This window comes from Euprymna scolopes, chromosome 6 (assembly GCF_053919585.1).
Source record: "Euprymna scolopes isolate OS-2025 chromosome 6, ASM5391958v1, whole genome shotgun sequence".
NCBI classification, from domain to species: Eukaryota; Metazoa; Mollusca; class Cephalopoda; order Sepiida; family Sepiolidae; genus Euprymna; species Euprymna scolopes.
In genome coordinates this window covers 76,507,744-76,521,435 of record NC_136487.1, presented here as the reverse complement: position 1 = coordinate 76,521,435, position 13,692 = coordinate 76,507,744, and the positions used below count along the sequence as shown (strand labels likewise).

Here is a 13,692-nt window from a genome sequence, read left to right as displayed (position 1 = left end):
CTTTGGGCAGAGATGTCTATCTTTTTTCTCTCTTAATTGCTACACAGCACTCGCACTCGCTAGCACCAACTGCGTCTTTCTTCTCTGCCCTCCCCCTCACGGGGGATTCGAGCTGCTAACCCGACGTCCCCGCAAGGGGAGGTCAAACCTGATGCCCCCATTTCCTCTATTTTTTCTTTTCTCCCCGCTACACTTTGGTTCGCGTCAGTGGCCAGTGAAACCACTCCACGATGCCGGGCAGAGGGAACATACCACCCCAGATGCAGAGGGAACATACCACCCCAGATGCACCCAGATGCACCATATTGCTCCCCTAGAAAGCTCGACACAAATGAAATTTAATTAACTATTCATTATTATTATCTTTTTTGTATTTTTTGATATAAATAAAAAATGTTTTAAAATTGGGCTTAAGTAGGAACCCCCCCTCTCACCACACACACATAAATACAAATTTAAAGGGGTAACCATAATAAAAGATGCTGGCCGAGAGAAAAATCATTTAAAATTTACAACAGAGAAGAGATGGATCAACCAACCTCACCCCCCCTTCTTTTTGAGTTAGCTTTGTGCCTAAATTTTTTGTTCATTTTCCCAATTGTATTTTTCTTCCTGTGAATAAAAAATTGAATATCTCAAAGTGTAGTAAATACCCTTTTCTTGGCCTTTTGGCCAAGATCAAAATGTAGTATCTGTTCTTACTACATGCTTTACTTATTGTGATATAAAGCGGGGGATCACTTTTCTGTATTAATTTAATGTAAAATGATCACCCTCTTTACAACCAGTCAGTCTCAAAGCCATTCAAGTCATTCTCCAGATCATTCAAGTTGTTTTAGAAGGATTCCAGTATTTTCTTTTAGCATTCAAGTCATTCTTAAGGTCATTCAATTCACCCTTAAGTTCATCAAAGTCATTCTTAGTCATTTACTTTTTATTTATTTAAGTCATTTTAGCCCATTTTTCGGTCATTTTAGTTTATCTTTAAGAATTTCATGTCAATCCTACATTCACTCATTCATTCATTACACGAGAGCACGTGACTAATGGCTATCGGCCTTGTTCTACAAGGAGGGGTCGATTTTTATCGCCAATATTTTCGAAAGTCATCATCTCTTTTCGATTGTCTAGCCTTAATTTAAACCTACGTTACTTGCGGTTTGGCGATGGGTGCAACAACTAACGCGTTACTTTTTTTTTTCACTTTCTTTTCCACCTTCGCGGTACGGGTTCGAGTCTGCCTGCCTAATACTACTTTTTTTTGCGCTCGCAATTTTCCTTTTTTTTTTCTCAACCGGCACCCTTACACACAATACCACTTTCTTTTCCTCCATCATGTCACGGGTTCGAGCTTGCCTGCCTACTACATTTTTTTTTTGCTCAATACACACCTACATACACCCGAGCAACGCCGAGCACCCAGGATAGTCTATAATATAAATCTCACCTGTCTGTTTAAATGTATGTATGCATGTTTAAATGTATGTATGTATGTCTATCTGCTTAAAACTTTCGACAGAGGCGACGGATTTTCACAAGAACGGACGACAAATATCGAAAAATTAGCCAAAAACATTAATTCCTCCTCTCTCAACTCGGCAGTTTTCTACAAGGAGGGGGCGATGGTTTGCAAGCCATTTTTGAAAGTCATCGTATCGGTTTGATTCACTTTGCCTAATTTTAACGTTCGAACTTCCGGTCGAGTCATGGAGTAGCTGTAAAACGTCAGGTTTTCTTTCACTTTTTTTTCTGCCTCGTGTCACTCGTTCGAGCCTGTCTGCCTGCTACCACTTTTTTTTCTTTAGCTCAACACACATCTCCAAACAGCCAGGCCAGTTTTCTTATAAAATAAAGAAAAGTCTTGGATTATATAAAGGAAAAGTTGTTGCATAGATAAGCATCTTTTACGTTTTGTTGGATAGGAATAAAAAACGAGTGACCATCGTTTTGTTATGAGGACAAACTTGTCCATTACATATTTCTGATTTTTTCAGATGAAAATTGATTATTCGTCTTACAGCTAGTTTTATAATAAAGATAAAACCAAAATGAAATAAGAGCCAAATAGTATTTAACCTAACCGTTAATACCTTCACTTGCTATTTATTTTGCTTTATTTTTCTGACAATTTTTAAAATCGTTATTTTAATCATTACTCGAAGATCACAATCTCAATCAAATTTATGGGCAAACAGGCGTAGGAAAGAAAAAGGATTCCAAATGAAATTGATTATTTACTTTTTTACAGCTAATTTGCGATTTCTAAGAAACAAACTCTTTCACCTCTTACAAAACTTTTAGGGGGTTTATACGATGAAAATTAAAACAGAAAATCTTTCTTCAATTCATATTTTTCAAATGCGATAAAATTGTAATGCCTACTTTATTATTTTTTTTTCAAGTTTTAAAATAATTTTAATTTAAGAAAGGTTCAGTAAAAGAAGGATCTTCTACACCACCTGCCTTTGACGAAAAATGAGGATATTATGGTTTGAGAAGCTCTCCAATGAAGACCTACTAAGGAGATGCTATCAAGAAGATATGGGCCTAATCATCAGAAAACGGCGATTGAGATGGATTGTGCTTGTTCTTCCGGAAAGATCCGCAATTAATCACAAGAAAAGCATTGCACTAGACCCCTGATGGCAAAAGGAAGAGAGGAAGGTCGAGAGCAACTTGGAGAAAAACGGTGGAAAGGGATAGGAAAGCTATGCAGCATTCTTGGGTTTCATTGGCTAGGCTGGCTCAGGATAGGCGAAGGTGTAGGGGAATTGTTGCTGTCCAACACACCACTGGGTGTAATGGTTGATGATGAAGTAGAAAAAAATAAATTCAAGTCCAATAAAAAAATGTTTTCCAGATGGAAATCCAAACAAATATTTCCAGAAACTAACCAAAGAAAATTTAAATCAAATAAAACTCTGATTTTAAAAAGATTCGAAGAATTAGTTGCCTGAAAAATAGTCTTTTTGTTACTGGTATCTTACGTATCCTGAAAATATTTTTGTATACATGGACAAAAGAGTCTCACATCACGTTTCATAAGCTGAAAATTTCGTAGGCAGAGTTTTCGCATGTAGAGGTTCTACTATATTTAGATTATTCGGACTACTGTTCTCATCTTGAGTGTTATTTTCATAGCGTTTCGGTCGATTCAACCAGGTGTATCTTAACTCGGGAATCTTGGTGTCGAATTCGCGAATCTGCACCAAATACTTTATCCATCACGCCACGGATCTGTACTTGGGAAAATTCAGTTGTACGTAACATTTTTTTTTTTTTTAGGGGTTGAAGATTCAATCCTCAGTGAGGTCGGATCCCTAAATACAATTGCGAATTACTTATAGCTGACGGAATAAGAGCTACTCCCTCCTGCGTTCGAAATTCCGTACAGATTCCCAAGCTTGACAGAAAGATTTGATTCTTTCAATGCTTAACTTGGTCTGTATTTATTTATTTATTTATTTGTTTGTTTATTTATTTATTTATTTGTTTATTTATTTATTTGTTTATTTATTTATTTATTTATTTATTTGTTTATTTATTTATTTGTTTGTTTGTTTATTTATTTGTTTATTTATTTGTTTGTTTATTTATTTATTTGTTTATTTATTTGTTTATTTATTTATTTATTTATTTGTTTATTTATTTATTTATTTGTTTATTTCTTTATTTGTTTATTTATTTATTTATTTGTTTATTTATTTATTTGTTTATTTATTTATGTATTTATTTGTTTGTTTATTTATTTATTTATTTATTTATTTGTTCTGGATATGACCTTAAACTATATCCGATGGTGAGGCTCCAGCTTGCGGGCTTTGGGCAGTGTGGAGCCATCTTTTAATTGCCATTGTTCCCAGGTCCACCCTGACCCGGAGTCGTAGTACCCGTTAGGGTCCCAACTATGGGTTAAATAGAAAATAACTTGAAAAGAAAACATATTCTATTAAAAAAAAAAAATTTCTTCAAAATCACCGGATTCGGCATTAAATAACCTTAAAAGGGTTGATATGCCGTAAAACAAAAACAACCAAACCAAACGTATGTATGTATGTATGTATGTAATGTCTGCCTAAAAATTTCGATAGAGGCGACGAATTTTCACGAGATTGGTATCGTTTTGAAGCACGGTCTTTCCGGGGACAAATATCGAAAAATTGGCTAAAAATATTAATTCCTCCACCCTCAACTGCTCACTTTTCTAAAGGGAAAGGTCGCTTTTTTCGCCGATATGTTCGAAAGTCATCACCTCTTTTCGATTGTCTAACCTTATTTTAAACCTCCGTCACTTCCGGTTTGGGATGGGCACAACAGTAAAGTCGTCACGTTTTTTTCCACTTTCTTTTCCCCCTTTGAAGTACGGGTTCGACCCTTCCTGTCTACTACGATTTTTTTTTGCTCAACACACACCTCCAAACACCCGGGAAACGCCGGCCACTCAGGCTAGTATTTAATATTTCTTCATTCTCTTTTTGTTAGTTTTTTCATCAGTTTTTCATTATTTATTTATTTATTTATTTTCATTCAATGCTGCACTTACATTGTTTTATTTCCGTCTTTTATTACTTTCCGTTTTTCATCCCTCTTTTTCTCTACATTATATATTTCATCTACTCCATATTTTTTCTCTTTCCTTCAATATTTTACTGTTTCTTTCTTTTCTTGCTTTTTTATTACATCCTTTTCTTTTCCTTTCCCCTTTCTTTACTTTTCGTTTTTTTCGTTTTCTATCTGTTGTCGTTTCGATTGTCAATTTAATTATTTCAATACTTCATATTTTTTTTTATTCATGTCCTTTTCGACGGCATATAAATTCTTTCTCCTGCATTTTTTTTACAAAGGATCTATCGTTTATCGAGAGCTGAAGCCCACTCGAGGATAAGAGTGTATGCATGTTAGGTGGTCCGTGAAACAACACAGTGATAATCGATAGTTGTGGAAATTCGATAGAATTTGATTAAGAATTTTTTTTACATTGGACTTGCAAAGTGACCATGTTGTAGTCAGCTGGGAAGCTACCTCGCAGTATTGTGTTTCACTGACGGGCAGATCTAGGAAAGAAACTTTGCTCATGGAATTTTCGTTTAGTTTAAGGCACAGGTAGAGAGTAGGGAAAATTATCGACAGTTGCTGTAGCTAAACTGGTGTTTGCTATAAATGGTTTACATGAGGGGGCATATATAATATATATTGAAACTTAATCAATAACCACGAAAATAACGAGGAGCAGAGATAGACGTGTATCTTGTGAGTAAGAGGCAGTAAGGAGGAGAAAAAGACATCAACTACTAGATTTCGAAGCCGGTTTTGTATCCTCTCAAGGCATGAAATTGTGCTCCGAGTTGCCTCCCCCCCCATCAGATGTGGTAATAGCATTTCATTTTAGAACGTATTTAAGTTTTATACAAGTAGAGGATTGTGTTGGAAATGGGATAACTTCTGTAGCAGTATTATGATCCTATTATTTTTTCCACTGTTTTAGCAACAGATTTGATGTAAATTATTTTTTTTTCTTAAGCTAGGAATGAAGGTCACTCCCAGAAGCTTGCCAAGGCAGGGTGCTTCCTTAACACGAACACCATTTAATGCAATTGGGGCCAGTTGGAAATCAGAGCTTTTTTCTTTGCAATCTTTCTTTCTTCGTTTATTTTTGTTATCTTTGTTCTGTACATCCTGTATTTTCTTATTGTCCATTTCTTTTTCTTTTGCGTTATTCATTTATTCAAGTAACCCTGTTCTTCATCGCCATGGGAATCACCAAAATCATCTGAGATAAGAGAAATACACAAACCACGTAAATGATAACAGATCAAAGACGTTAAAAAACCTAGATGAGACGTAACAAAAAGCAATGAAAAAATCTAGAGGAGCAATACAAAATAATGGAAAAAATAATCATAAAAAGCCAGAACAGACAATAATAAAAAAATGAATTAAAATGGCGGACATTTGATTGTTTGGGTTCTAAAAAATACAAAAGAATGCAATTAAATATGAAATACACAAGGAAAAATAAACACGACAGGACAGAGAGTGAGAGAGAGAGAGAGAGAGAGAGAGAGAGAGAGAGAGAGAGAGAGAGAGAGAAAGTAAAACCTAAAGGAAATAAATAATAAACTAAAGTGAAATAAAATAAACGAATTATTATAAGGGTTTGGAGAGACAAAAGACGGAAACAAATTTCCAAAGCAAAACAAGCACTATTCGTTTAATTCTGTTGATACAAAAACATTTGCAGCGAAATGATGATTTTCATAACAGAAATCGAACTCTTGCTTTAATTTATCCTGGATAAATTATTTAAAAAAATTAAAAATAAAATTGTAACCAAGTTACCATAGAGATCGTGATGAGCGGATATCGAAGGTTAGATAGGAGGAGGAGGAAGAAGGGAGAAAAGACTAAAATACCATAGCCTAGCATACCACACACACACACACACACACACACACACACACACACACACACACACACACACACACACACACAATACTTTTTTCTTGTGTTGCATTTTATATAATTTTTAATTTGCTTATTTTATTTGTTAATTTTGGCTTTTTGTTTTTTAATTTTTTGGCACCGCACGATTTTTTTAAATCGTATCTAAAAACATCGTTCTATCATAGGGCGTAAATGTATCGTTGTATTTAAAAAAAAAATCGAAAACGAATTGAAAAAATTGTTGTAAATTTTGCAGGAAATAATTATTCCATAACTATACTTAAAACTAGCGGGTGTTGCCCAACGTTGCTCTGTTGTAAAATAAGACAGCTAGTGTAAAATACGAAAGTTGTATATATATATATATATATATATATATATATATATATATATATATATATATATATATATATATATATATAGTTAGCAACTCCGACTGTCGTTTGGGCGATTGGGTTTCGATCTTGGCTTGAGGTAGTTGCTTGTCTAGCTACACTGATGAGCTGTGAAACAGTGAAACAGTATGTATATGGATGACTATAATGATCCCTATCTTAAGTTGAACATTTGGGAAGTGATATAAAAATTACCATTAGCGTATGAGCGATGCTCTTTGTGTAAAACAAATTAAGCTTAGGTACTTTAGACAATGTGAAAACATTGTTAATCAACTGCCTGCATAGCAGCATCCGTATAGCGCAATGGTTAGAAACTCCAATTATCGTTTGGGCGATGAGGTTTCGATTCTGGCTTGAGATAGTTGTCTGGCCGCACTAATGAGCTGTGAAACAGTGAAACAGTACTGTATATGGATGAATATATATATATATATATATATATATATATATATATATATATATATATATAGTGGAAATGGTAATTAATAAAAACTGAAGAAAGTGCTCAATATGTTGTAGAGCAAATATGCGTTTTATTTTTTATTACCTTATCTTTCTGGTAAGTTACATTATTGTTTCAGCTACCCGACCTTTTTTTTTTGGCCGTCTGTAGCTTCCTCAGACTTTTACAGAAAAACGTAAAAATGTAAAAGTCTGAGGAAGCTACAGACGGCAAAAAAAAAACGACCGGGTAGCTGAAACAATAATGTAACTTAACAGAAAGATACGGTAAAAAAATAAAACGTATATATATATATATATATATATATATATATATATATATATATATATATATAGTCACCCATATACAGTAGTGTTTCACTGTTTCACAACTCATCAGTGCGACTAGACAGGCAACTACCTCAAGCCAGGATAGAAACCCGACCGTCTGTACGACATTTGTGTAAGGGAATATATAATTATTTCCACTGCCAAACAACATTATATATATATATATATATATATATATATATATATATATATATATATTTCCACTGCCAGAAGCATTACAGCCAGCAAGAGCCACGAAAGCCAACAAATCGCAAGTCCAAGACTCGAGTTTCGACCTAATTTGGGCTCATCAGTTAGACACATTCGAACTCAGGACCTGGGTTTTGAATCCTGAGTTTGAATGTGTCTAACTGATGAGCCCAAATGAGGGCGAAACTCGAGCCTTGGACTTCCGGTTTGTTTACTTTCGTGGCTCTTGCTGGCTGCAATGTTTCTGGCAGTGGATATATATATATATATATATATATATATATATATATATATATATATATATATATATATATATATCCAAAGTTCCCAAAGTTTTTAAAAAATGATTTGGGTAATATCAGCCAGAATCGCAACCAACACACTTAGCTCTAGCCGCGTTCCTTACCATTTAAGCTATCGACAGATAGATGAGAAAGATTTTAAATTAAACCACTTTAAGCTATGGATGAATTTGTGCATGCTTAAAAGTAATAGCAATATGCCGACAAGTTGAAATGAACATTTTGCATTTACACTTGCTGACATCCGTACACGTTATTCATCCATCCAAACAAAGACTTTCCTATTTCCTGTTAATTTCAGATTTCCGTGTTATGTGACCAGTAGTTTAAGAGTTTATCAGTTAAATATTTTCACACAGACATACGCATACATGCATCGATGGCTTTATTTTATACGGATGACACATGATACTTTATAGCATTTTTTTTTGCAGATTGTTTCTATCGCAAAAGTTATATTTTTTTATGTATATACTCTTTCGAAAAAAAAAACTCCTGAGTTGATAAATATATTTCAATACGTATAGATATTATGACTACTTAAAACGAGGACTGTTTTTCTTCTTTATTTGAAATGATAATACGTGCATACAAGCAAGCCCCGAGAGAATTCTACCCCTTTTTAGAAAGAGTTTGTACCTCTTTCTCACAGAAGTAACGATCTTAGGCTTTCTTTGCTCTATCGTTATTTTTATGTCAGGTGCTCAACTGAGCTTTAATCTATGGCTCTCCTGTAACACAACCAAAAGAATCACTCGTTTAGCATGTTCAACAATTTTCCTTATCGTTGTAAATTGTTGTAAATTATGTGTTGAAGAATTATTCAAAAGCTATATTTAAAACTAGCGATTGTTATATGGTCTTGGACTGTCTCAATAATTCAAATGATTAAATGCTTAAATAATTCATGCAGATTTAGTAAGTATTATTAGAGCCAATCCTCTATTGAATATCATATATATATATATATATATATATATATATATATATATATATATATATATATATATATATATATATATACAGGGTGGCCACAAAGTCACGCACCAATGTTAATTAAAAAAGTTAAAAAATTAAAAAAGTTTTAAAATTTAAAAATTATATTAATAAAAAATAAACATTAACATTAATATATATATATACTAGCAGGCCGCCCGGCATTGCCCAGTCGTATAATACGCTTAAATATGATGTTTTTCATATTCATATTATATTAGACCCAATATATAGTAATGATTTAAAAGTTTCAAAAAAAAAAAAAAAAAAAATGTCTCGTGCGTCACTACCGTGAATCGAAACCAAAACGTTTAGCTTACGATTTACTTTTTTCTTTGGCATTAATGCCTGAGCTATGAAGACATGCTTGTTGCAAGGCTTAAAATTAAAACATGACCTGTGCATAAAACTAAACTCAAAGTCTAGAGAAGAGCTGTTCATGTCACCCTTTATTGCATTGACAAGGTTCAAAACCAGCTTGGAAATATAGTAAGCAATGTATTTTTCTCCTCCTTGCAACCTCTTTCTCACAGAAGAGACTTTGCGAGTCTATTTATGCTCTGTCGTGATTTTCATGGCGATTCACTGAGCTTCAATCTATGGTGCCACTCTGCAAAACATACACAACATCTATTTATAACCATCTTCAACAATTTTCCATACTTCCTATTTGTAACACTAAACGCAAATTCCATGAACAAAGTTTCTTCCTTAGAATTGCCACCTGCGGACTGTATAGCGCTGGCTGCTTTCCAGTTGACCACAACATGGTCATTTTCAATTCCAATATATGTAAGTTCTTGTTGAGCCGTCCTCTTAAATAATCGAAGTCTAACCAATTTCCACCACTATGCATCATTACAGTGTTGTCTCACCAACCCCCTCACACTCATTAACCCTTCGTGACCTTTGGGTATTGCTAAGCGGTGACTCCCTTTGTAAAAAAAAAAAAAATGAATAGAAAAACAACTATTAATAATAATATAACTTTAAAAAAATAATTGTTTATAACTGTCAATGCTATAAAGATATAACTGAAGATGTAACTGCACGGAAAGACTTCTCGGAATTTTTTAGATGAAGATTAGTGTTGTGCTGTGGAACAACAGTGAAAATAAAACAATCAAGTCGAGGTTCGGTTAAGGAACAAGTATATTAACAATAATGTACAAAGATAGGAAAGCGTGTATATTTGCTGGGCACTCGGCTAGCAGTTGAAGTGCAGTCGCATATCTCTCACCGGTGTTGGAATTACTAGCGCTATATATAATATTATTATTATTATTATTATTATTATTATTATTATTATTATTATTACAACAACAACAACAACAACAATAATAATAATAATAATAATAATAATAATAATTGTTGTTGTTGTTGTTGTTGTTGTTGTTGTTGTTGTTGTTGTTTCGTGGACCAACAGTGAAAATAAAAACAATCAAGTCGAGGTTCGATTAAGGAACAAGTGTATTAACAATAATGTACAAAGATAGGAAAGCGTGTATATCGGTTCAAGGAAGGCCGTTATAACAATTAGTTATTCGCCTTATTTGGATTCTTCGGACTACTGTTTTCATCTTGAGTGTCATTTTCACAACGTTTCAGTTAATGTAAGCTTCTTGAGGTGTAACTTGTCGAACTCGGAAATGTTTCTGCCGAACTCGGGAATCTGCACGGAATCCTTTATTCATTATACTGGCGATCCAATTGTAAAAAGTGATATTTTTCCGGAGGTTCATGCGGAAAAAAAATCACCTTTTACAATTGGAATTTTCCAATTTCTCTAATCACTTCGTCATGGGTCCCTGCGGACACTTCTAATACGAATTTTAGAAGCCTCAAGCCTATTTTATTTCAAGATGTAAATATCACTAATTACTACATATTATTACTATATATTACTAGTTATATTATTGTATATATCTACTTATATATAAAAAGTACTTTGCTTGTGTGTGTGTGTGAGAGAGTTCGTTTCATATGGAATCCGAAACAGCTGAGCAGTATTTTATTGAAATTCCACACAAATGTACTTGATGTATATTTTGGAGTGTTTTTACATAGGTTTTGTATCGGAATGCCCCCGATAAATATCGAAAATCTGCACTCCAAAAAATCTGATTAAAAAAGAGGTCCGATTTGGACCAAAATTAACACCTTATACGGTCTAACATCACAATTGTATTCGAGAAGTTTATCACCGCATGAGCAGAAAAAGCCGAGTATATAAAGTCAAAAGTAGGTTTTCTAATAAGAAAGGGGCGCGTTCGAAATGAAATCGTCTGTTTAGTGCACAACTGAACTAAGATACTTGACTTTTGCATGGAAATAACTTGAAATCGATATATGTAATAGTTGGAATTTTGGAACAAATTCGATTTAGTTTTTCGCCGCCAAAAATAGTAGCTAAGGAGTCAAAATTGAAAAATTGGAACTTCGCAGGCGTAAGTCGACTTGAAGTATATCCTCCAAAATGAGCAAATATGCAGTTATACATTTAACGGCGTTTTTTTTTTTTTTTTTGAAGTTTCGATATCTATGTTTCTTTAGGTGATATGGGAGTGAATACTGCTAGAGAGTGACATGGATTGGCTTACATTCTAATGCTGATGACAATTTCTTTTTAAATCACTACTATATGTTAGGTACAATATAAGAATCAATAAAAAATTAAATCTATAATAATAAATGCGAAATCTGCATAAATTAAAATATCGTATTTAAGTATATTTTACGACTGGGCACCACCGAGCGGCCTGCTAGTTGTATCATAAAAAAGTCAGAACTTTCATTCGTTTGGCCTTTTGGCCAAGATCAAAGTTTAGTATCTGCTATTTAGACGCTGCACTTCCATCTCTTGTTCTCTTTCGGTGGAGGAGCAGTCCTTCACGACTGAGACAATTTTTATTTTTGTACCTTTTCTCCACGTTAAAAACGACCCTGATGTCTAACTCTGTCCCGTGGGGAGGCATTGTAAATATGTGCATATAAATTGGTTTGGAAAAAAAAAAGGAAACAAACGAGTATTTGTGGTTTTAATAAACTTTTTTTTTCTTTTCATTTACATTTGTTTTAAATATGAGTTTCTTTTTTTTTTTTTTTTTTTTTGGATGCTGTCATTACAATCTCTATTTTAGAAATGCTTACAGATTTAACTTAAAATAATGCAACCGTATATTCGTATTTTCGAATTCTAGAATCAATTTAGCTAAGTGATATTATAAAAATGAGAAAAGAAAAAAAATGGCGGAAAACGGCGAAAGTGGAAGATAAAACGCGGTAAAAGGAGAACGAAAGAGTTTTGTAGAAGGGAAAGGGAAGAGGAGAAAAATATGAATATTTGAAAGAAATGAATGAAGAAATGGCACGACGAAATTATGATAGGACTGTGACGAACTGACGGAACAGCGACGTGGGTAGAAAGAATAAAGGTATGGGAGAAAGGAAAAACAGTAAGTACGTCACGAACAGTCGGAATGTATGGGAGCAAATAAACTATGTGAGAAAAGAAGGATGTTAGGCATTAGAAAAATATAACGTTTCTGAATGTTTGAAATTAGGATTGGTTATTCGTATTATTTGGATTCATCGGACTACTGTTCTCATCCTGAGTGTGATTTTCACAGCGTTTCGGTCGATGTAACCTCCAACCTTCTTCAGGTTTATCTTGTCAAACGCCAGAATTTGGACAGAATTTCGAGCGAAACACTTTATTTACTGCCCGGTTCCGCACGAAATTCCGTCCAAATTCCCGAGTTCGACAGACACATTCCCGAGTTCGACCGGATACACCTGAAAAAGGTCGGAGGTTACATCGATCGAAACGTTGTGGTAATGAGAACAATAGTTCGATGAATACAAATAATACGAATTAGAAAAATATGTATGCCTAGGGTGAATGCCAGTGGCATAGGCGTGTTAAACCGACTTTCTCCAAAGGCGGAAATGTCAAAGGGAATATTAAATTCACAAAGTCTCATATATATACCAGTCAAGGGAGAGGATAATGTTAGGATTTGCAGTTTTTACAGTGAGCTGTTGACGTCCTCCTACACATAATGCCTGGTATTCTTAAATGATCACCCATCCGGTACTGACCAGACTCAACGTTGCTTAACTTTAGTGAGCTAACGGGAACTGGTGTGTCAACGTAATTATGCCGTATTAATTAATTAAGTTAGTTATTATGTCGTATTTATAAATTGATTATTTATTGGACTGTAGAAAAGTACAAAAGAAAGTGATGACAATAAAGGTATGAGAAGGTTCTCGTAGGAAGAATGGCGGAAAAGAGAAACGAGAGACACGGAAGAAAGAAAAGAAGGGAGCGACTGCAGGAAAGAAGCAAAGTTAACAGGAAATATATAAAGAAATAAAGGTAAAAAATAAAGAAAAAATACACGGAATATATATATATATATATATATATATATATATATATTTGTGTGTGTGTGTGTGTGTGTATATATATATATATATATGATACTCCTATAAATTCGTTTTTCTTTTGTGTGTATTGATATTCATATTAAAACCCCTCTTTTCTATTAGTATTTATTTGCTTTCCC

The 13,692-nt window shown here is 33.8% G+C and overlaps 1 non-coding gene across 1 annotated transcript; it reads left to right on the top strand.

The window, feature by feature from the left end:
- The first annotated feature begins 651 nt into the window (after positions 1-651).
- LOC145278463 (U2 spliceosomal RNA) lies at positions 652-850 on the top strand. The gene has a single exon (XR_013868366.1). It is a non-coding gene; the product is annotated as a U2 spliceosomal RNA (small nuclear RNA).
- The last annotated feature ends 12,842 nt before the right edge of the window (positions 851-13,692 follow it).